Raw genomic sequence first — 23391 nt, 5'->3', positions numbered from 1 at the left:
TTATAGAAATACTACTTTAAATTACAGCAAGCCTATTCATTTTCAAAAAAAGTTCAAAATGTACTGCAGAACAGAAATGACCCAAATAAAGATCTCAAATGATCAAAATTATGCACATTTAACCCATTTACTCTGTGCCTTCCGGCTAAAATATTATTAAAATTCAAGCACAATGACGAAGGCCTTTTTAGGTACTAAAAGTCAGTGGGAATATTATAAGGTTCATTCAAAGTAAAGAACAAAATAATTGTGCTTTCTGTCTGCCTTTGGCCTCAGTTCTGGCAATTCGCCTGAGACGGTGAAGTAAACAGCAACCTCTCTAGCCTGTGAAATGCAAATAGCTCAGTTTTGGTCATTTCCAGGGCGGGAGCAGAGAAATTTTTGAGCGATTAAAATGCATCAAGCCAGGCAATTTCAATGCTGATCAAATTTTCATCGACCTTGGCAACTCTCTGACAATTCAAGGACATTCATGGCAACATTCTGTGGTGAGTATGAGAGTCTTTTTTGTTTTTTTCCTCACAATGGAAAATCGGCGTATTCAAAAACTTAAATAGCAGGACAATTGCAACAATGAAGAAGTAGAAGAAAAATTTCAGAACCGGTTCTAAAAGCAGTCTCCTGTTTATAAGCGATGTTAGTGCAAAGTGTGTAAAAAGAGATGGCACTTTATAAACAAACCACACAGCTGATGCTCCACATACAAGCCAAAATTCTTATAAATCACACTGAAACTAATTAAATTTCACCCAAAGACTTACAGAAACTGTAAGTGAGTGGCTAATGAATGTTTTTGCACCGTTCATGACGCAGAACATGATTTCACCAAGTGCAACATGCTTCTGGATCAGCATCTTTGTTGACAGGGCTTGAATTTCGGCATGGGATTGCGAGTATTGCACATAATTTTACTCATTCCCGCAGATTTTGTGCACACAACCAAAATAAAGTTGCCTCTCAGTACTAAATTAAGTTCTTTTTTCACTGCTTATTGTGCTTAAACAGTGAAATACACACAAAATAATGTCAAAATGTCGGTATTCACTTAAACACAGTCAGTTTTGTTTTAAGTGAATGTAAACAGTTGAGAAAGAAAACGCACGTGTAACAGTATAATCGATCCGTGCGTCAGGACCTAAAGTGACGGCAGCCTAATATACCTGCTGCCAAATTATGAGATAATATTAAAATATCTATATGGCAGTTTTCCCCCATGGTATCGATGTCAAAATTGTGGCCAGTGAAAATGCTGAATGGCTAGTAACTTTGAACTTTTGGTGAGCAAAAAAGTTAATGTCAAGCCCTGATTATAACCAGGGATAGGTGCTGTTACATCAGTATTATTCACCTATCATTTCCCTCTGATTTCAGAAATAACTTATGGATAGGGTTAGGTTTAGGGGTAGGGATATGGTTAGCATTGCATTTTTGGACATGAACATTGACCCAGGAACAGGTTTAAATCAGGATGTGCGTTGATGATCACCAGCATCATCTCAACTGCATTAGACAAACTCTCCAGCTGGCTGTAAATGCCTCAGCTACTTATTTAGACATCTAGTCAACTAATAAAAGTCAATAGTAGTGCAAGCCCTATATTATACTTTAAAATACAGTTTTACTAATGAGCTTCACAAAAGAAACCTGAAGGACTAACTTGTGTCGTGCCATTTCAGATGTGGTTGAACTGGAAACGCTCGGCTCTCATTCTCGAGGTGAAAGTGTCCTGCTGGGAGAAAAAAAAAAAAAAAAGACTTGATTGGTTCAATATCAGGTTTCACACTCATATAGACATGTGGTGTGTGCAGACATTCTGTAAAGCAGTGATTTTGCTTCAGAAAAACTGGTTTTGATTGTCAGTGGCAACCTAAAACAGTGCCAGAATTTTTTATCGTACAAAGTAAACAAATATGTCCTTAAAATCAAACACTGAAATGTATTAACATATTTAGAATATTAATACTTATCAATTATAATTTATGAATGGTGATTTATTAAACCAGAACCACTGCTTTAAAAGTCTGGGGTCGGTAAGATTTGTTAATGTTTTTGAAAGAAGTCTCTTCTGCTCAAGGCTGACTATCAAAAATACAGTAAAGCAATTACTATTATCAATTTAACATAACAGATTCTATTTGAATATATTTTAAAAGGTAATTTATTTCTGTGAAGGAATCGCTCAAGAAGCATTGGTTGTTATTACCAATGTTGAAAAACATAATATTTTAAATGCTGCTTAATATTTTTGTGGAAACTGAGACACATTTTCTATTCACTTTGATGAATAGAAAAATGTAAATGTCTTTACTGTCACTTTTGATCAATTTAATGCATCCGTGCTGAATAAAAGTATACATTTCTTTAAAAAAAATAAAATAAAATAAAATCGTACAAACTTTTGAATGGTAGTGTATATGTCACAGTCTGTTTAGTTTCAGTTTAAGGACTTTCAGTTTGTTTTCATTTGTCACATGTTCCTTTGTTCAGTTTCCCACCATAATCTGTTACCGACATCATTAGTTCATTTGTATCACCTGTGTTCCATTAATTACCCCTGTTAAGTTTGATACTTGTCCGATTATGTTGTGTTGCACCTGACTGCCTGTCTTCCTGTTGGATTATTCATTAAACCAGTATTTTGGATTTATTCTCTTCATCTGTGTTTCCCTTCCTGCAACCCAGCGTGACAGTATATTAATTCCTGTATTTCCAGAAAGGCTTTAACAACAGGCAACAATATCACCGTAAATACAAACGACACAGAAAAACATTTGCATTTCATAACCTCATGATAATAATGAAAGGCACTAAAGCAGTAACATCATCACCAGCAATCTTTTGGCACTATTTTGAAGTAAACACCTTCAGCTTTGTTTTTTAATTTAATGCAGCTCTACAATGTACATAATTGACTCTTTGAATATTGCATTATTGAACTCAAAGCTTTGGCCATCTGTGGCTGCATAAAAAAACAAGACTAGAGCATATTGATGATTATAATCATGTACTCGCTCTCCCTACAGATTCCGCTATGAGCCAGTGAGTATACAAGTGAATAACAGCTCTCATAATTCAAGATATTACAAAAACAAATTAAGCTTTTCATTGCTTCCTGCAAGATCGTGCTTATGTTTTAACACAAAGTCTGAATAGACAGATGTTGTTGAAACATAACTTATTTGACATTGTACAGCTGCCCATCTAACAATGTGTCCTGACCAGGCAGCAGCAATTCACCTGAGATGGTGAAGTAAACTGCAACCGCTCTGGCCTATGAAAGTTTAGATGATTTTTTTTTTTAGCTTTAAAACATAGACCTTCTTAAATTGACTAAACAAGTGGTTTTCCCGATCTGTAAAATATTTTCAGCTAATAATGACAGCAGAGATGACAGGAAATTAACATGTTCAGTATAAGAAAGTTTTAAGTAAAGATAGTTTGACTTCCCATGGCACTTTGTAAACAAGTGATTGTTAAAAATAGGCTACTTTATTGCAGTTATGTTATCAACCAATTTGCATGTTTGGACCATTTTGCAAAAAAACAAACAAATAAATAAACCTCAAGAGAGCATATGCCCCGGGACCCTGTTAAACGCTTCACACTTCAATCCCCCCAATGTTCAAAACAAAACTACGCTCTTGCAACCGAGGGAGACAACCAGGCCCCCCCCAAGAAAGCCCTGTCCCTTTTGGTGAGTACCGGCACTTTATTTTTTTCCACTTCAAGTACTGGATGGGTAGGAGGGATGGCCAACTAGTCATGCAGTAACCATCTAGTCAATTAATGAGGTCAACTAGTTTATCTAGATTTTTATATCTTTAGTGTTTTTTTGTAAAATCTTTGTGACTGATTTACTATGCCATGCTTAAGTTTATCAGTACTGTCTGCACAATAAAACCCTCTCTGAAAAATCTCATCTCTAAATTCATTCTCTTCGACCGCCACTACAGCCTTCAATAACACATTTCAAGACAATTACTGTCAGTGTTTAAATCACCTGCTGTTTTCCTGTTATTGTGCTTTGTCTGTCATTTATTTGTCAATATATTTGTTTTGTGAGGACAGTTTTGTGCAATAAAAGGCTATAGATATTCACCTGTTTATATATCTCTGTCAAAAGGCTGTGCGTTGCACAAATCAGACTAAACTAGTGGTTCTTGAAGGCTATTTATATTTCTTTATTTTTGTTTTCTTTATATTGACTTTATGTGTTGTCAAAAATATTGATTTTTCCATATATATCGATACTGAAATATCTGAAACGCTTCCAATACTCATTTTCCACAGAACAGGCATACAATACCAGCTGCTCTTTCTCGCTTTCCGACCCGCCTCCCTTCACTCACTCATTTAATTTGCTCCGGATGAATATTGTTGATGTTACAGGGCTTGAATTTCATCGTGGGATTGCGCGTATTGCACATAATTTTACTCATTCCCGCAGATTTGGTGCTCACACCCAAAGTGCGCACACATAAAGCCGCCTCTCAGTACTAAATTGAGTTCTTTTTCACTGCTTATTGCGCTTAAACAGTCAAATACACACAAAATTATGTCAAAATGCTGGTTTTAGTGAGTATTCACGTAAACACAGTCAGTTATGTTTTAAATGAATGTAAACAGTTGAGAAAGAAAACGCATGTGTAACAGTATAATGGATCCGTGTGTCGGGTCTTAAAGTGACAGCAGCCTAATATACCTGCTGCCAAATTATAAGATAATATTAAAAATATCTATTTACCATTTTAATTAAGTTAGTGTTTTTAAGATGAATAATTCTTACGGACCCTTCGGAAGTTTGTTGAGGCCCCCAGTGGGCCCCGGACCCTTGGTTGAGAAGCATTGGTATAAACTATTTTTACACATGCAGAACTGAGTCTTTTGCTGTTGTGTTGAATCTTGCTATTTGTCTCAGCCGTGCAACTTCTTAAAAGCACAAAGTATATTGTGCTCCATTAAGCTGTTTTAAACAGAATGCATCCTATGTCAATACTCCCCTACATAAAGTGCCTTTTGGGCCCTAATTATACAGGGCTTCCATAAGACAGACTATATATTATATTGATTACATGCTTTTTTGAACATGTAGGCGTAATATGAGCAACTCTCATCAGTAAATCAGGTTCAGATTCATGCATGTATGTAACAGAGCAACACTAAAACCAACTGAAACCTCAGACCTTCATATTCATAAGCATTTTGGGATTTGAGAACATACATAGCAGATTTTGTCTGAGTTCTGTAAGTATTTGTGTGCTTCAGTAGAGTAAGTAAACAAGTAACACGCGAGCGACTAATATATCCAGTTCACCAGAGCGGCGTCGATACAAAACTCCCTCTATATTTAATAAATCTTGACATCTGCTTATGTTTCTGTGGCTCGTTTGCTTCCGTCTCTGTGGTGAGATTAAAATGATGGGGGACTCCTTAGAGACGGCTGCTAGCAACTGCCTGGATCAGCATCCGTGCTGAGAATACCACCGCAGAGACAAAGACGCCCGCCGCACACAAGGAAAGACAGAATGACTGCTGTGAGATCCAGCCGCGCTCAAGTTCTGCTGTAAAGTTCTGTCATGTCACCTGCCTTCCCTTTGTCATCCATGCACACTTCGATTTGCACAGACTTGTGCTTGTTAAAGTGGAAACGAGAGCTCACCTGTTCATATATACTTAGACATGCACTGATGAGGCTGCAGAAGCTCTTTTGCGTTTGACAGCTGAGCCTTCACAGACACAACCGATTTATTGTCTGGTGAGGAAACCAGATTTTGATAGCGGAGATGGATGCGACCCAGAAGGAACATTTTATTGCTCGTCCATAGCTCATGAGACTTTCCAGTCATGTTTCATTTCAGTATCAACTCTATCTCTGATGTTTCACCTCAAACTTCTTCTGAGAAATAAAAATAGACAGATGAGTCAATTGTTGACGCCTTTTGTTCAGGGACTCGTTATTCTATTTCAGTTTGTCAAATGTCTGTGAAATTTGTTCAATATTTGTCGTTAAAAAACTACTGTCAGGATATACTAAACACATGCAGTGAAAATTAGCGCTGAAAAGATGTGGACACAGTTATTTTTGCGGATGACTTTATTGCATACACATTTGTTTCCCTAGTTTCCCTTTCAGATGGAAAATTTATGGAAGGAAAGTATTTAAATGAATCATGCAGGGTGATTTACTAAGGTTTGTGCTAGTCAATTTGCTGGTATCTGCGCCATTATATACCACCCCCCCCCAAAAAAATGTCTTAACCCTTATAGGGCCTTTGGGATCTTTTTAGACCCCAAACGAAGATTGCTAAAATTAAAAAAAATGTTCTCTTTGTCCAAATGACATGAAACTTTGTACAGTTGTTAACACTTTCTAGATCTACATATATAAAAAAAATGGAGCGATATCTTGTTTTTATGTTAGTGTAGAAAAAAAAGTCACACTCAGGGTCTTTGCAACAAAATGTAATTTTGTAACAAAATAATTGTTTTTTAAAAAACAAATGTAATTTTACTCTGTTTATTAATGTTTTTACTTCATATTTGTGCAGTTTTTGGAGGATTTATCATATCTTTTCAATTTATATAAATAAATAAATATTTTTGTTGAGTAGGTTTTTATACAAAAACAGCTTTTTATGTAAAATTCACTTTATAAAAGACCCACATTTCTAAATTTCATTCATGGGGATAACATGGATAATTTGACATGGTTTAGTGTAAGATTTTTGCCCATCTTTTGGAAAATGCAGTTTTAAAAGTAAAAAAACTATAACTTTTACCAGTAGACGGCTCCAGAGCTCCACTATTTGCTATGTGCTATTTGACTAACTGAAAGACATCTTTTCACAAGTATTTTTCAGTTGGATTTATATCTAAATATTATGAAATCACAATTATGACAACTGAAAAATACTTGTGAAAAGATGTCTTTCAGTTAGTAAAATAGCACATAGCAAATAGTGGAGCTTTGCAGCCATCTACTGGTAAAAGTGATATATTTTTTTTTACTTTTAAAACTGCATTTTCCAAAAGATGGGCAAAAATCTTACACTAAACCATGTCAAATTATCCATGTTATCCCCATGAATGAAATTTAGAAATGTGGGTCTTTTATAAAGTGAATTTTACATAAAAAGCTGTTTTTGTTTTGTGGTTGTTATTGGGTAATTGTTTTATTAAAAGGAATTAAATAATTAAAAGATTAAAAGGGATTTAAGGGAATAACGAAAAAGATATAAGTTCTAGGTCTATTGTAGTTATTAAGTAATCCATTTAAAGTATTTTTTCTTATAATATTATATATACAGTGCTCAGCGTAAATGAGTACCACCCCTTTGAAAAATAACATTTTAAACAATATCTCAATGAACACAAAAACAATTTCCAAAATGTTGACAAGACTGTTTTATATAATATCTGTTTAACTTATAACATGAAAGTAAGGTTAATAATATAACTTAGATTACACATTTTTCAGTTTTACTTAAATTAGGGTGATGCAAAAATGAGTACACCCCACAACAAAAACTACTACATCTAGTACTTTGTATGGCCTCCATGATTTTTAATGACAGCACCAAGTCTTCTAGGCATGAAATGAACAAGTTGGCGATATTTTGCAACATCTATTTTTTTCCATTCCTCAAGAATGACCTCTTTTAGAGACTGGATGCTGGATGGAGAGTGATGCTCAACTTAGAATTCCCCATAGGTGTTCGACTGGGTTCAGATCTTGGACGGCACCCATGCATGCCATTCCTCTGCAGTGTACGCCGTATTGTGTCACGGGAAATAGTCACCCCAGTTTGGCTTTCTACTTCTTTAGATGACTGCAGTGAACTTGCATGCCGATTTTCTTCAACCCTTCTCATCAGAAGACGCTCCTGTCGAGGTGTTAACTTCCGTGGACGACCTGGACGTCTCTGTGAGATGGTTGCAGTTCCATCTTTTTTAAATTTTTGTACCACTTTTGCTACAGTATTCTGATTGATAAGTAAAGCTTTGCTGATCTTCTTGTAGCCTTCACCTTTCTGGTGTAAAGAAATGATTTTCTTTCTCAGGTCTTGTGACATTTCTCTTCCATGTGGTGCCATTGCTGACAGCATGAAATGGGACGGGGTTTTAACACCCTTTTATAGTCAACTGTCTGCTGGACACCTGTGTAATGAATAATTAGACTCACCTGTGGTTGAATTCTTGCTAAATTTGCTAAAAGACATTTGTAGTCTAAAATTTAGCTTTGCTCCAGAGACTTTCAGTGGGGTGTACTCATTTTTGCATCACCCTAATTTGAGTAAAACTGAAAAATGTGTAATCTAAGTTACATTATTAACCTTACTTTCATGTTATAAGTTAAACAGATGTTATATAAAACTTAGTCTTGTCAACATTTTGGAATTTTTTTTGTGTTCATTGAGATATTGTTTAAAATGTTACTTTTCAAAGGGGGTGTACTCGTTTATGCTGAGCACTGTATACATATATATATTTCACTCTTATTTGTGTCTAATATATCAAAAATGCAAAATGTGTCTTGTCTCGTCATATTCAGTTATATCATATCATATTAATCAAATAATAGCATGTCATTCACAATACAAAACTGTGAAATTTCATATAAAATGTTGAGTAGTTTACATCACTGGACGGTCGCTGAATATTTCATAAAACAGTTATCAAATATTAAATGTTTAGCTATGTACTCACCACATACTCTTTCACCTCTTAAACGATTAGACGCATTGGAATTCGCACTCATCTTCTGTGAACAGTAAGCCCCGCCTACTTTGATTTGATTGGCCAGCTCGCTCGTTCTGACAGTGATGAGCACTGTTAGACCGCTGAGGCAGACCAGCCTAAAAATGTAACTTCTAAAAGTTTTTTTTTGTCATCCAAACAACAAACAGAGCAGTGGATAACTGTGGTTCTCCATATGAGTGCTCTCCAAATACTACTGTAATCACACAGGCTCCAGGGGTTTCTTATAACACTGACTTTCGGTCTGAATGCCGTGAAATGTAAAGCCCCAGGGTCGACTTGAGCTGTGGCTTTTATCAGGAGTGTTTTCTGTCAATGAAGAGAAGATCCTTGTTCTCCAGTGACCTTGCTGTAGCCCTCTACTATCTGGAATAGTGATGGAGGATGTATTTACACTCACCTTCGCTGTACGAACACCGCAGCACAAAAGCCCAGAGGAATTCACTGGCACTCTGCCACACGGAGGTCATCAGAGAAACATGGTAAATCTTGCATGATTCCTCTGCCTATTTCATGGACTCTGCCTTCCTTTCATAAATCATTATGTAGGGCAAGACTGGTGGGCAGGAACAATTAGTGACTCATTTTGTCAAGTTCTGGCCCACAGGAAAGAAAAAAGCATGTGAGATCTCTATAATAACTTGACTGGTTTTCCTACTCATCGGTGAGGCTAAATGGACTTCTGCTTAAGTCTTTTCAGAGGTTTCTTCTTAGAAAAATGCTACCTACACGTGTCTCCCCTTAAAAAAAACAAAAAATAAAAAATAAAAAAAATCAATAAGGTTTAAACTGGGCTCAGCATAGCAAGATATTAAAGCCTGCAATAAAAACACACGGATCTATGAACTCAGACATTTCTCTTTAAATTCTTACAACTGATTTAAGCTAAAGATTTACAACCTGGGGATTTAATCATGAAAATGTAAGATTAAAATAAATGAATAATTTAAAAATAAAAACACTTACTAAAAATAATTTTAAATATTTTATTTGTTTACCTGCATGTCATGTGGTTATGAACCAAAACGTGAATATGCAAATGTGTTGTTAAATTATTAAAATCTCAGACAGAGGGACTTCAAGTAAATATTTCAGGTCAAAGGGGTTAGGATGACAAAAAAAAGCTTGTGAATCCCTAATCTAAACTAATAATAATGCTATTCAAAATCATTGTATGGCTATATTTTCTTACTGTATATTAGTATTGTGTTGTCTCACTGTGTCATTGATAACAAACAGGAGGAGGCAGATGAAATCAAGCTTGGGTTTAGACAAAGCCTCGGTCTTTCATGATTGCATTATAGCTCGATAAAATCCCACAAAGTAATCTGATTTCTTAAAAAATGGAGAGAAAACCATACGATCACATTCGGGGTGTGATTTATTAGTGCAAATTTGGATCCAGTCTAATCAAAGAGTGCAGAGTTTGTTCTGATACCTGCTGTCTGCGGTCCAAATCTAATAAAGGCCACAGCAGGCTGGCCGCCTGGATAAAGGCTTTTGTGAGTCTGACTGCATTGAATAAAAGATGTCAATTTTCACATTCAGTTCCTGTTAATACAAGCTCAGGACTCAGAAACCCTTTTCCCAGTACAAATCATCGTAATGTATTTCAACAGAACACTTACTGGCACTACATAGAGGAACTCCAAGACATGCACAGAAATGTGTTGGATTTGTTCACACTGTGGACAAATATGACCTGAATCATTTTATAATTTTAAAAATACTACAAAATGCATCTCACACTTTGTGCAATTCCATCTACTTTTGTGTTCCATTTCATCTAAGGCACTGTTTAAATGCGTTTTGGTCGATCGGATCACAAGTGGACGAGGGAGACACATACCTGTTTTTACCTGGTGTTTAAATCTGTCTCTTTTGTCCACTTTCAACCACTTCTGTCCTGATTTCTTTGAGGGGAGGGTCTATGGGCGGGTAAATGCATGGGTTTTTTTCAGATCTTTCGATCTAATGGACAAAATAAGCTTGCACAATTTACATATGAATGCTACCGGAGACAACTGAAAAACATACGGAGAGCATCAGCTTTCGTTTCTGCTCTGACAGCCACAAGACCACAGCGAACACAGTGCGTTTGTGTTAGAAATCAGGAATGGTGAGAGAACATTGTGCTAGGTGCTTTTTTTTCTCTTCAAAACAATCTCTGGTCTTCAGCCGGCAAAGTTTAAATCCCGTCTGGCTAGTGTGCTTCCCATAATGTTTACGCGTCAGGTCTGTAGGCGGAGAGTAGGCATCTTTTGTGGCTGTTTGAACACAATCGGCCACATGAGCATCTACACTATGAAAGCAATCCGGTCAAATATGCTTTCGACTACCTCTGGAAGTGGATGAAAGTGGACAAGCTCAAAACGTTTCAGACCCCGTTTACAGCTGTATTTAGCGTCGTCCACTTGTGATCCGATCGACCAAAACGTATCTTAATATTAGCTGTAAACAGGGCCTAAATGTAGCGCAAACTTCCTCTTGAAGATCCCCAAACTTCCTGCATCTGATTGTAGTTTGGTGAACATGAAATCAACCTAAATATACAGTACAAAGCTTGTTTAAGACAGATCAGAACTAGTTCGGGCAACCCTGATGATTTAAAAAATATGTAGATTTCCAAACCTTTTTGTCACCCTTGAGATTTCAAGTTAACATTTCAATAATTTAACATTCGCATTTTCACGGTTCTCTGATGTTGGTGAATGGTCATATGACATGCAGGTAAACAAAATAAAATATTTCATTCATGTTTTATTTTGATCGGTCTATGTCAAAATGATTTATTTATTATTTTTGTTCAATAAATTATTAGCACAAACCCCCAACAGTTCCCTCACAAACCCAAATCCAAGTTTGGCTAGATTGGGTTTAGAAAAAAAATAATAATAATTTTTGTGTTTTTCTGCTGTTCAGACTACAACAAACTAAAATGCTTTGAATCGAAAATGCCAAAAATTCAGATTTTTGCTGCCTGTCTGAACAAATTTTGCCTCACATGGCTCTTCCACAAAATAGATATGCTTTGAGGAGTGAGTGTGTGTGTGTGTGTGTGTGTGCGTGTAGGTCAGGTTTTGCCTACATTGTGAGGAATAAATGTCTCTACAAGGATAGTAAAACCTGAAATGGAGTTCAAATGTCTGAAAATTTGGGGTTCAGTCTCTAATTTACTGTAAACCTGGAAATAAACAAAGGCCTGGTTTCAAAGACAGGGCGTAGATTAAGCTAGGAGTAGGACTTAGTTAAATTACGACATTTAAGTAGCTTTTATAAACGTGTTATAATTACTGTGTGCATCTTGAGACAGAACAATGGCACTGACATAAGATATTTCAGTGCAAGTTGCTTTTAGTTAAAACATCTCAAACATGCATTTTAGTCTAGGACTATAATGTTACAATTACAATATACAGTAATGTTTTATGATTCACAACAGTTTTATACCATTATGACATAACATTAAGAAGTATTTCTGATTCTGCACTAGATCTAGGTGACTAAACAAATAAGTAGGTGAGTGTCATTGATCATGTGACTCTTTGTGCAGACGGTCACATACATTTTTCTTCCACTGAAGCTCAAGATGCTCTTTTTTAATCATGCTGGAGAACATGATCATCAGGTCTTGTTGTACTGTAGCTCCAGTGCTGCTGACATCAAAGCAAACAACCTATTAGGACAACCTGAACCTCCTGTTCATTCTATTCAATTAGAAAAATTGGAAATAGAAGCATTTTCTCTAGTGGTCTCAGGCCAGGTTTTCAGACTTTACCTCTACTGAACCTCCCATTTGCATTGCTCCAAAACCCATTTTAAGACAGCATTTTCAGACATCATACTTCTTCTGCAAAGCACTTTGCACAAATGTTGAAAATATGTATGTAAAGTCTTGCTAATGTTGCTGAAGGACACACAAGAGTCATTTCATCATCAAGGACCTTGCTGCACTGCTGTGGAAAGACTATTATGGAAAACACAAAAACACCCAACCCATGTATAGCACATATGAAACATTTATGCTTTTATTACTTTACATATGAAAATAGATTACCACATTAACTGTGCCTATACAGTTGCACATACTAGGACGGGAGACATAATATTAGCAATAAATTCACTATTCATTTTGTATAAAAGAGGTAACATTGTGAATATCACTTTTAATGTGCTTTCTGTGGTTCCATTATAGTGTTTTAATGTTGTTTTAATAGCATATCTAAACTTCAGTAGCAAAAACAGAACTTTGATTCATTCACTGTCTGCTTCAGTTAATTGATTATCACTTAAAACTGTTAATGGATGTCTATAAGTGTCATTTTTTATACATCAAAATGTTTTAGTATAAATAAATGTAGGTAAATACTGCTGTTTATTACTATGTGTGCAAATCAAAAACCATGTGGAAAACATGCCTTGATTATTTAACTATTTCCATATACTTTAGTCCCACAGCAGTGAGGAGCCATTGTTCAATATGAGTGGCCGAACACACTTCACACCAGTTTCTCATTGTTTTTGATTGATACAGAGTGTTTCCCTGAGCAGATGGCCAAACCAACTGCACAAGGCCCTGGGTAGAGATCTGCGCTTCAGCATTTGGGGCATCTTACATGACAAAACCCTGGAGGAAACAAGCACTTTCTCTTTCTCTAAAGCACGCATGCAGAGCGCATACGTGAGGAGGTGACAAAGAGTTGCACACAAGGACACAGGAGGCCTATCATCACTCAACAATACCTTACTGTGAGTGGGAGGAGTGTGTGTTTCAGACAGATGCTTCCATGTGCCACAGAGAACACAGTGTGAACGCTATATACAGCACATACTAAAGGTATGTGAGAAGAGAGAGAATTAGCGATGCCGATTCACAAATAAAACAGACTTGAGTCGGTTCTTTTTAAAGAATTGGTCAAACATTTTAGTGAAATGTACTGAATCTGTGAGTTAAATCACAGCCTGAATCATATGGAGTGGTTTTAATTAGTTATAATGAAGATGTATAACAGAAAACTTTATTTCTGTCATGACAACTCTATCTAGTGATGGGCGATTTCAAAACACTGCTTCATGAAGCTTCGAAGCTTTACGAATCTTTTGTTTCGAATCAGTGGTTCGGAGCGTGTATCAAACTGCCAAAGTCACACCCCCCAGTGGTGAACTATTGAAATTTCAAAACACCCATGACGTAACGAAGCCTCGTTTACTGAAATCACGTGACTTTGGCAGTTTGATACGCGCTCCGAACCAATGATTTGAAACAAAAGATTTGTAAAGCTTTAAAGCTTCATGAAGCAGTGTTTTGAAATCGCCCATCACTAGATATTGTTGAACAAAGTCATTATTTTGTTTTTTTGGCACACAAAAAGTATTCTCGTCGCTTCATAACATTAAGGTTGAACCACTGTAGTCACATGAACTGTTTTAAATACATCTTTAGTAGCTTTCTGGGCATTGAAAGTGTTAATTATCTTGCTGGCAGTGCAGGCTTCACTGAGCCATCGGATTTTATCAAAAATATCTTAATTTGTGTTCCGAAGATGAACGAAGGTCTTACGGGTGTGGAACGACATAAGGGTGAGTAATTAATGACTGAAATGTAATTTTTGGGTGAAATAACCCTCCTAGCTTCTGATTCTGGCGCTCTTAGCACTCTCCTCCTGTTAGACCTCAGCTTAGCTTTTGACACTGTTAGTCATGAGATACTCCTGCCACGGCTTTCAGCAATTGGAATTACTGACATAGCCTTTGACTGTTTTTCCTCCTATTTGACAGGGAGGCAACAATTTGTTATATACCAGAAGCACAATCTTCCACCAAATCCATCACTTCTGGTGTACCTCAAGGGTCTGTCTTGGGCCCTCTCTTTTTTACTATTTATACGTTACCAGTTGGACAAATAATCAAATGTTATGGGTTTAGTAACTCATTGGCTACTGATACAGCAGGAACCAATCAGCTGTGCCCTATAGAGAATGATGTAATTGCAAGCAGATTGAGTTAAGGCGAAATTTGTTTAAATACGAAATGTTAAAAATATGCGGCAGTATTTTGCTCTGATTTATGTTTATTTGAAAAACATCTTCAAAAGAAGTACAACAAAAAGTTGTTGTGTACTTATTTACTTTATATAAAAAGTTTGGGAAAGTCAGATTTTTTAAAATAATATTGTATAATATAATAATTTTACTCTGCATTAAATTGATTAAAAGTGACAGTAAAAAAAATTCATTGTTACGAAAAAATTACATATCAAATAAATTCTGTTGTTTTTTGAACTTTCTATTCATCAAAGAATCCTGAAAGAATTGATCATAGTTTCCACAAAAATATTTTAGATTTTAATATATCTAAATAAAACTTTAAATTAAATTGTAATAATATTTCACAATATTAGATTTACTGTATTTTTGATCAAATAAACGCAGCCCGGGAGAGCAAATTTAAAAAATATTAAAAAAAAAAAATCTTACCAACCAAGCTACGATTTCAAGCTACAATTTCCAATCCATTTTTAGAGTAACTATAAACTTTCTCTGAAGGATAGTTTGGAGCATAGCAAATTTTTTTTGTAGTAGTAAGTGGCTTATCTAGCTACACTTTTTGAGAAGGTTGCCAAACATCGAGAGAAGATGAAACGGGAGGAGAACAGCGAATGAGAGGAGACAAGACAAGACAAGATAAGAGAAGAGGATACAAGCAGAGAAGAAGACAAGGTGACAGGAGAGGAGAAAAGGAGAGGTGAAAAAAGAAATGATCAAATTACCCTGGGAATTACCATCTGATATCATGAAGAGAGAGAGATGAAGAGAGACAGCAGCAGACACACACATACAGCTCTTCCATGATCTGCAGCAGATCCATTCATCCTCCTTCTGAAGAAACATTCCACGCTCAACCTGCTACAACAAAATCAATGTTTCACCTTATTCTCGGCCTAAAACAGTGATTTATGCACAGCCAAGAGAGAAGAGCAGAGCTCCGGTGTCATCTCGCATTCAAATGCAGACAAAAGAGCCAAAAACTGCAATCTGACATGAGTGCAGGCAAAGAATACAGCATCTCCATATCCATAAGAGTCAATCAAACATGTGGTGCATGAGCTGTCAGACAACTCGGCGCAGACACCACACAATACAGCCTGAGGAGGATCCAACACAATCATTCAGTGACCTTTCGGTGCAATTTCAAAGCAACTTCAATTTGTCAAACAAGCATAAATGATCTGTGACTTCAGCTTGTGTTGGATAAAACACGTTCACCCTGAGAAATGCATCAGCTGCACCTGTGCATGGGAACACAACATCATTTAGCGTGAAGGTTTCATCAGCAACTTTCTCCAGCTGTACGTATTAAAGCAAAACAAGCAAATATTACAGATGGACACATACATGTCTGTGACCATGATGACGTAACACTGCATTTTGCTGGCTGCGTTTCTATTTCGGCTGCTTTTGTAGCTCCGGCCACAATGAGATCTCATTGGACCGCCATTTTGCACCTCATATACACTACCGTTCAAAAGTTTGGGGTCGGTAAGATATTTTAATGTTTTTAAAGCCACTTATGCTCACCAAGGATTGAATTATTTGCTCAAAATACAGCAAAACAGTAATATTGTGAAATATTATTACAATTTTTAAAAAAAACTGTTTTCTATGTGACTATATTGTAAAATGTAATTTATTCCTGTGATCAAAGCTGAATTTTCAGCATCATTACTCCAATCTTCAGTGTCACATGATCCTTCAGAAATCATTCTAATATGCTGATTTGCTGCGCAACAAAAATTCTTAAATTTTTGTGTAAACCGTGATACTTTTTTCAGGATTCTTTGATGAATAGAAGTCAAAAGAACAACATTTATTCAAAATAGAAATATTTTGTAACATTATAAATGTCTTTACTGTAACTTTTGATCAATTTAATGTGTCCTTGCTGAATAAAAGTATTATTTTCTTTTACAAAAAAATCATACTAACACCAAACTTTTGAATGGTAGAGTATATTAATCATCAAACATCAAGGAGAGTTTATAACCAAAAATGTAAGGAATAAATGGCCATTGAATTATTAGAAAATAACACCCGAGGTGGTATTGCGGCCACAATGCAAAACGGGTGTGCATTATTTTCTAATAATTCTCTTAACAGTGTTCGGCAGCGTCTCTACTCATAGCGAAACTGTAAGTTTATCTGCTTCAAAAAGAGCGCTGTTATTACATCGCTAGTGAGAAATGTCATGTAGCTTTTCAGTTGCTGAACCATTTTACTGATAAAATGATCAGAGCAGCGCTGACATCACCTTTCTGTGTGTGTGTGTGTCTGTACTGTATATGTGGGAAAGAAAGTGGAGAAAGAGAGTTTGTGCTTTCCGTACATAATAAAATGTAATTTTGTGGCAAAAATAATGGAAATATTTTGTTGTTTTGGTAACACTTCAGTATAGGGAACACGTATTCACTACTAACTTCAACTTTTGCCTCAATTAACTCCTAACTTACTGCTTATTAATAGTCAGTAAGGTAGTTTTTGTAGCGTTTCAATTTAGGCATTACATAGGATTAAGGGGTGTCGAATATGGTCATGCAGAATAAGGCATTAATATGTGCTAATAAACAACCAATATATTAGTAATATGCATGCTAATAAGCAACTAGTTAAAATTGAGAATTGAACCCTAAAATAAAGCGTTACTGTTGTTTTTATCCTATTGTTTACTACATTTATTTGCTTGGTCAGTGTTGTGGGTTTTGGTTCTTTTGCTGTTGCAGGCCTTTGAAATAACTGAAATCATTTGTTATATGGACATGTAATGCGGTCAAAACCTGCCTGGAACTACTTTAGCCGTGAGTTTCCCTGAAAATAATTGCACACCTTTGAACGTTCGTCAACCAATCAGATTCAAGCACTCAACAGCCCCATAGTATAGTACATGACAAATCCCTCAAGTTTCTTACCATAAAAGCTGGTCAAACATCAAGGAAGTCATGAAAATACAAAGTACCCTATGTGTGCTCTTCAGGTACATGCTATCCTAAACACTTTACATTCATCCCCTTTAACAACAATGCTACATTTTAATGCTAAAAAAACATTAGTCAACATCATTAATTGACTGGTCGATTGTTGGATTATTAGTTGACAAATCAACCATCCTGACTCATCCCTACAGATGATCTGACGAAGAAAAAGAAAACAAAAGCTTGAGGAAACAAAAGCTTGATGGTCTTTAAAGACACACTAAATAAGTTTTGTAAAAGTGAGAGCTACTCTGCACAAACACAGCCACCCCTCCTCTTCCCCCTAGTCTATTTATTGCCTCTCTGACTGACATTGACCCTGCAGTATCCAGGAGCTCAGGTTGACCCTGCACAGGTCTACCATGTATCGCAAGACTGCAAAACCATAGGTTTGGCTGTTAACGCTGGCAGGGACGTTCTAAAATCAAACTATACAGGTGCAGCATGTTTTCGCCTACACAGTGAAACTGTGTAAAATGATCAGTTGTTCTTGTAAAATGATCAGCTGTTCTTGTGAAGAAGCGAGTATTTATATACACATATAAATCCTAAAGTCTATTGTTTGCCTATTGTTTGCTGAATAAAAACTGACACAGTAGAGATTCATTGTGTTCCATATGAAAAATCCAGGTTATTAAAGGAATAAAAAATGATGTTTAAATGCAATAATGTAATGTAAGTTAAATGTAAGTCAACATACTGTACTGAGGTTCTAAAATATTGCAAGTACAATGTAAACTTGTTTCTAAAATGTAAATTGCACTGATGCCAGACTTCAGTTCATTGTGTTTATGCTCATTTTTATTCATTAGATAGGATTTCTTTTGGTTTGCGCTCTAAATGCAAAGAGAAAATAATCAGATGACTTGAAGTACTTTTCATTAGTCAAATGCATGTATTATGTTTAAATGTAATGTGTTTATTAAATAATATATGTTTAACAATATATGTTTTTTAAATGTAATGATGCTGAAAATTCAGCTTTGCATCACAGATACAAATTACATTTAAAAAAATATTTAAATAGAAAACAAAAAAATAATATTTCGCAAATTACAATTTTTACTGCCTTTTCTTATTGTTTTCTCATGCCTCATGGTGCTTAAAGCACACACACTCCATCTGAGAAATGGTTTAAATATATCTTTAGATGTTTTTGTGCAGTGTAATGGCCATGCATAGAATGTGTTAAATCAATTACTCCTTTGCCTTCGCTTTATATCGATTTCCTGAATAAACACACATCAGCCAGATCTGCTGGATTTGAGAACGGCAGGCTTTTTGACAACTCTTTATTTTTTCAGCTTTCCGACTCAATTTGAAATCTCTATAATCTGAAGCTTAAACAATGATTCTTTAGCTGTATGGTTATTTGTCAGTCATAAAAGCATAAACATACTGCCTCTTTGTCTGAGAGAAATACACAGAGCTTTTCTGTACCCGTAAATTCAAAGCGACACCACACTAATGTAAATACATCTCTCTCTTTCTGTTGCCTAACCTCCCTGTAAACTACATTCAACAAAAAAGGCATCTACAAAGCTGTCAGGAAAAGGTATATTCCGCAAGGTAGCGATTTGTTCCATCTACAAATGGACCCAGAGTTATGCAGTAGTTTCATGAAGGTTATAATTTTCCAAGCTATTTATAACTAGGAGTTGAGGTTGAATTTCCTCAGCCCTGCTCTCTTTTTGCAAGATCTAGCATGCACCACTTCCACAACTGCATAACCTCAGAGTAGGACTGGGTAATATGATCATATATACCAGCAGAAATGTGTTTTTGTGAAATGTGATTTTTACTGTACATATCTTTCTTACAGTATTTTTCTTCATAATGTCTTGATAAATGTCTATTATGGTAACACTTTAGTTTAGGGTCCAATTCTCACTATTTACTAGTTGGTTATTAGCATTAGGGCTGCACGATATATCGTTTTAGCATCGATATCGCAATGTGCGCATCCTCGATAGTCAAATCGCAGGATGTGTGATGTCTAGTGGGGATCGTTAATGCACGTGATTCTCGGATTAATTGCAAAATCTGACCGTCATACAATGAAAGTTTATCATTTTAACGTGTTTTAGGCCCTGTCAGTTTAACCATTCAAGCGATTTTAAACCATTTGAGTGCACAAAAGAACTCAATTCTGAACGTGCGGCTGTCCTTGAATGGACATACATGCAAAAAGATTGTCAAAATTCACGTAAAACATCGTAAACACAATTGATTATGGCTTAGGTGAACTAGACAATTGAGAAAGAAAACCGGATGTGTAACAGTATTTTGGATCCGTGCATTCGGTCTTAAAGTGACAGCAGCCTAATATTCCTGCTGCTTTCTGTGTCATGAATGTTAATCAAACAAAAGACAAAGAGAAAAATCACTTTTGCAATTTTAACACAGATTAATTATGTTTAATATATACAGTTAAGACAATTTCTGTACCTGAATACTGTTAAACTTACCTGGAAAATATAAAGCACTATTTATTTCATTTGTGTGTTTGTTCTATTATATTTATCTATGGTTGTAATTTGTTCATTATTTTCTATGCGTATTCACTCACCTACAAAATCACCCCAATTATCCTAGAATGATTAATTCTTTCCAAATACAGCTATTCAAGTCTGGTGATTTTTTTTTTTTTTTCATATCGCAATATATATTGCAGAAAAACAAAATATCGCAATGTCAGTTTATCCCAATATCGTGCAGCCCTAATTAGCATGCATAAGATAGTGGCTGTTTATTAGTACTTATAAATCACTTATTAATGCCTTATTTTGCATGAACTTATTCTACATCCCTTAATCCAACACAATACGTAAACCTAACAACTACCTTACTAACTATTAATAAGCAGTAATTAGAAGTTTATTGAGGCAAAAGTCGTAGTTAATAGTGAGAATTGGACCATAATCTAAAGTGTGACCATATACATATATATATATATATATATATATATAGTATATCTGTATATATATTCAAGTCATTACTTATCGTTACTTTTGTGTATAATGCTTTGGCAATACAATCATTTCATTTCACCTCAAGTATTTCATAATCAGCCTTAAAAAAAAAAAAAAAAATCTGATAAAATTCTGGCAAAATAACCATACTGTGTTTAAAAATTTGGCAACATTCTATATAAACTCCAGCATGCCAATAAACTATTGAAAACTGATTTTGCTGTAAAAAACAACTCAGCATGTAAATTCAGAACTATTCATTTTGTAATATTAGTTTTACTGTTTTCGGTTTTTATTTTCACCTGAAGTATTTCATAATGTGAAGCTGCTTTTGCACCGATGCCAGACTTCGGTTCATTGTGTTTATGCTCATTTTTGTTCATTTGATATGAATAATCTTATCTTTTGGTTGTGCTCCAAATGAAAACAATCAGATGAGATGAAGTGCTTTTCATTAGTCGAGTATTTTATTTACTGAAATATTCAAACACAGGCATTTTCACATGCTTACTGAATGTATAAACCACTGTTGTGATATTCACTGTTACCGTGACATACTTATGCTGTGATTTCGGTCACACGGCCCACTCCAGAGGTCGAGAGGGTAAATACTGCATTATTCACCAACCATTCAAGTTATGACTGTCAAAAGTTGCTAACTGCTCTTTCTCCATTCCTGCTAAATGTAATCTGACTTCAAGGGCAACTGCTCTGCAAAGTCACTCTATTCAGAACATTTATAGAGCCGTTTAGGGTTTAAGAAATCCCAGAGACATCCATTACAAAATTTGCTTTTTATGTCAGTGGAATTTTATAAAAAGCTAATTCAGGATGTGACCCCAGATTAAAATCATGTATAAATCCATCTAATCTTTTCTTTTAGGATATGAATGGACAAAACATGCTTCTACATATGTATGATCTTGTTACTCTGCACTACTCTAAGTTTGATGCAGTTTACAGCATGTACATTTTCTGTATGCACAGAATACCCAAATGAGCAAATATATTTAGCAGTAGCAGAGCTGATTACGAGCAATACTATATTCCACAATGCAATACACTCGACCTTAAAGGCCCGCTGAAGTGTCTTGGAACGTGCAGCATTATTCAATGTATTGACATAATTTCAACTGAAACAGGAAGACAGGGCGATATATCGAACAGCCCCGCCCCTTTTTTAGAATAGCCAATAGGGTTTTGTTCATATCACAGCTCGACCAGAGCCGTTAAACTCCGTAAAACCTCTGTTTCCTTTTAATATCTAACCGTTTATCCTCCTAATCTCCTCTATATCACTTTAAAATACAGAATTCTGTGCAGAATTCAAATGGGTCCGATACCTTTCCTAGTCTGAGACAAATCACGACACTAACGCGAAAACGGACTTCATTCGCGTCAATGGAAAGCATATTTACACTGTCTGAATCGTTTCCTGTTCTATATATAGTGCCATTCACCATGTAGAAACTAGGCTAGTAACAGCAAAATGAGGCCCCGTTTACACTAGTGTGTTTTCGTTTTAAAACGCATACGTTTTACTATGTTTACGCCTGCCGTTTACACTACACCGGCGTTTTTGAACCTCGAAAACAGAGACTTTCGAAAACGCGGGGTTTGCGTTTCAGTATAAACAGACCAAGACTGAGACTTCTGAAACTATGGCGTGGTTTCACGTATCCTTGATGACCGTGTAAACAATAACATGGAGACTGAACTGCAATCTTTGCTGGCTTTGTTGTCTTTTTTAGCAGTCATTGTGCAGTTAAACTCTGTATTTTTTAATACTGCAGCTACCTACATGCACAAGAGACAACTGTTTACACTTGTACGCGCATGCCCAGTGTGCTTGAACGGTCATGTGACATGCGTTTTCGGCCATGTAGTGTAGATGGAGATCGTTTCTGAAACACTGTGAAAACACCAGTGTAGACGAGGATTGTTTTCATTTTAAAACGACGTTTTAAAACAGTCAACAGAAGTATTGCAAGTATGCAAATAAATATAATCTTAAAATAAGGAGGTTTTTGCACCATTTTAGTCAGTGATTATAGTTTATAAAGTTTTAAATATGGATATTTTTCTTACAAAAACACATTGCTTAGCTTCAGAAGGCATTTATTAACCCCCTGGAGTCATATGGATTACTTTTATGATGGATAGATGCGCTTTTTGGAGCTTCAAAAACTCGGGCACTATTCAATGCCATTATAAAGTTGCCAGGATATTTTTTAATATAACTCTGATTGTGTTCAGCCGAACGAAGAAAGTCATATACACCTAGGATGGCTTGAGGGTGACTAAATTATGGGATCATTTTCATTTTTGGATGAACTATCCCTTTAAAGGTTCTTCATGGAACCAAAGAAGTCAATAAAGAAAGAGTGTAGATCTCAATTTGGCCAACACGAATCTTTCGTTCTCTATGCCAGGACCACAATAATACGACACTTCTTTAATTACCTACATTAATTCACATCCAATTGATCGGGAACATTGATTATTGGATTCAGGGATGAGGAAAACGCTACTAAGAAGCTGTTAATCTCCACAGAGAAACAGAGTATGTGGAAGGAAAATCACTAACCATAAAGCACCACCACCACAGTCACAGTAAAGCTCACACAACATACAACT

General features: G+C 35.8%; 1 protein-coding gene across 14 annotated transcripts in view; it reads right to left on the bottom strand.

Annotated features, from left to right (window-relative positions):
- Positions 1-23391, bottom strand: part of b3galt1b (UDP-Gal:betaGlcNAc beta 1,3-galactosyltransferase, polypeptide 1b) — a 185226-nt gene that overhangs the window by 61717 nt on the left and 100118 nt on the right. For 6 of the 14 annotated variants that reach the window (XM_051905174.1, XM_051905172.1, XM_051905182.1 and 3 more), the window contains one exon: positions 1658-1729. The exons of 3 other annotated variants lie outside the window; for them this stretch is intronic. The gene's annotated coding sequence lies outside the window, so the exon portion shown is untranslated. The remainder of the gene's footprint in view (positions 1-1657; positions 1730-23391) is intronic. 5 more of the 14 variants (XM_051905177.1, XM_051905173.1, XM_051905188.1 and 2 more) reach the window with 1 other exon arrangement.

The sequence above is a fragment of the Ctenopharyngodon idella genome, chromosome 9 (genome assembly GCF_019924925.1).
Source record: "Ctenopharyngodon idella isolate HZGC_01 chromosome 9, HZGC01, whole genome shotgun sequence".
NCBI classification, from domain to species: domain Eukaryota; kingdom Metazoa; phylum Chordata; class Actinopteri; order Cypriniformes; family Xenocyprididae; genus Ctenopharyngodon; species Ctenopharyngodon idella.
The sequence above is the reverse complement of the archived record's forward strand: the minus strand, read 5'-3'. Positions and strand labels throughout refer to the sequence as shown.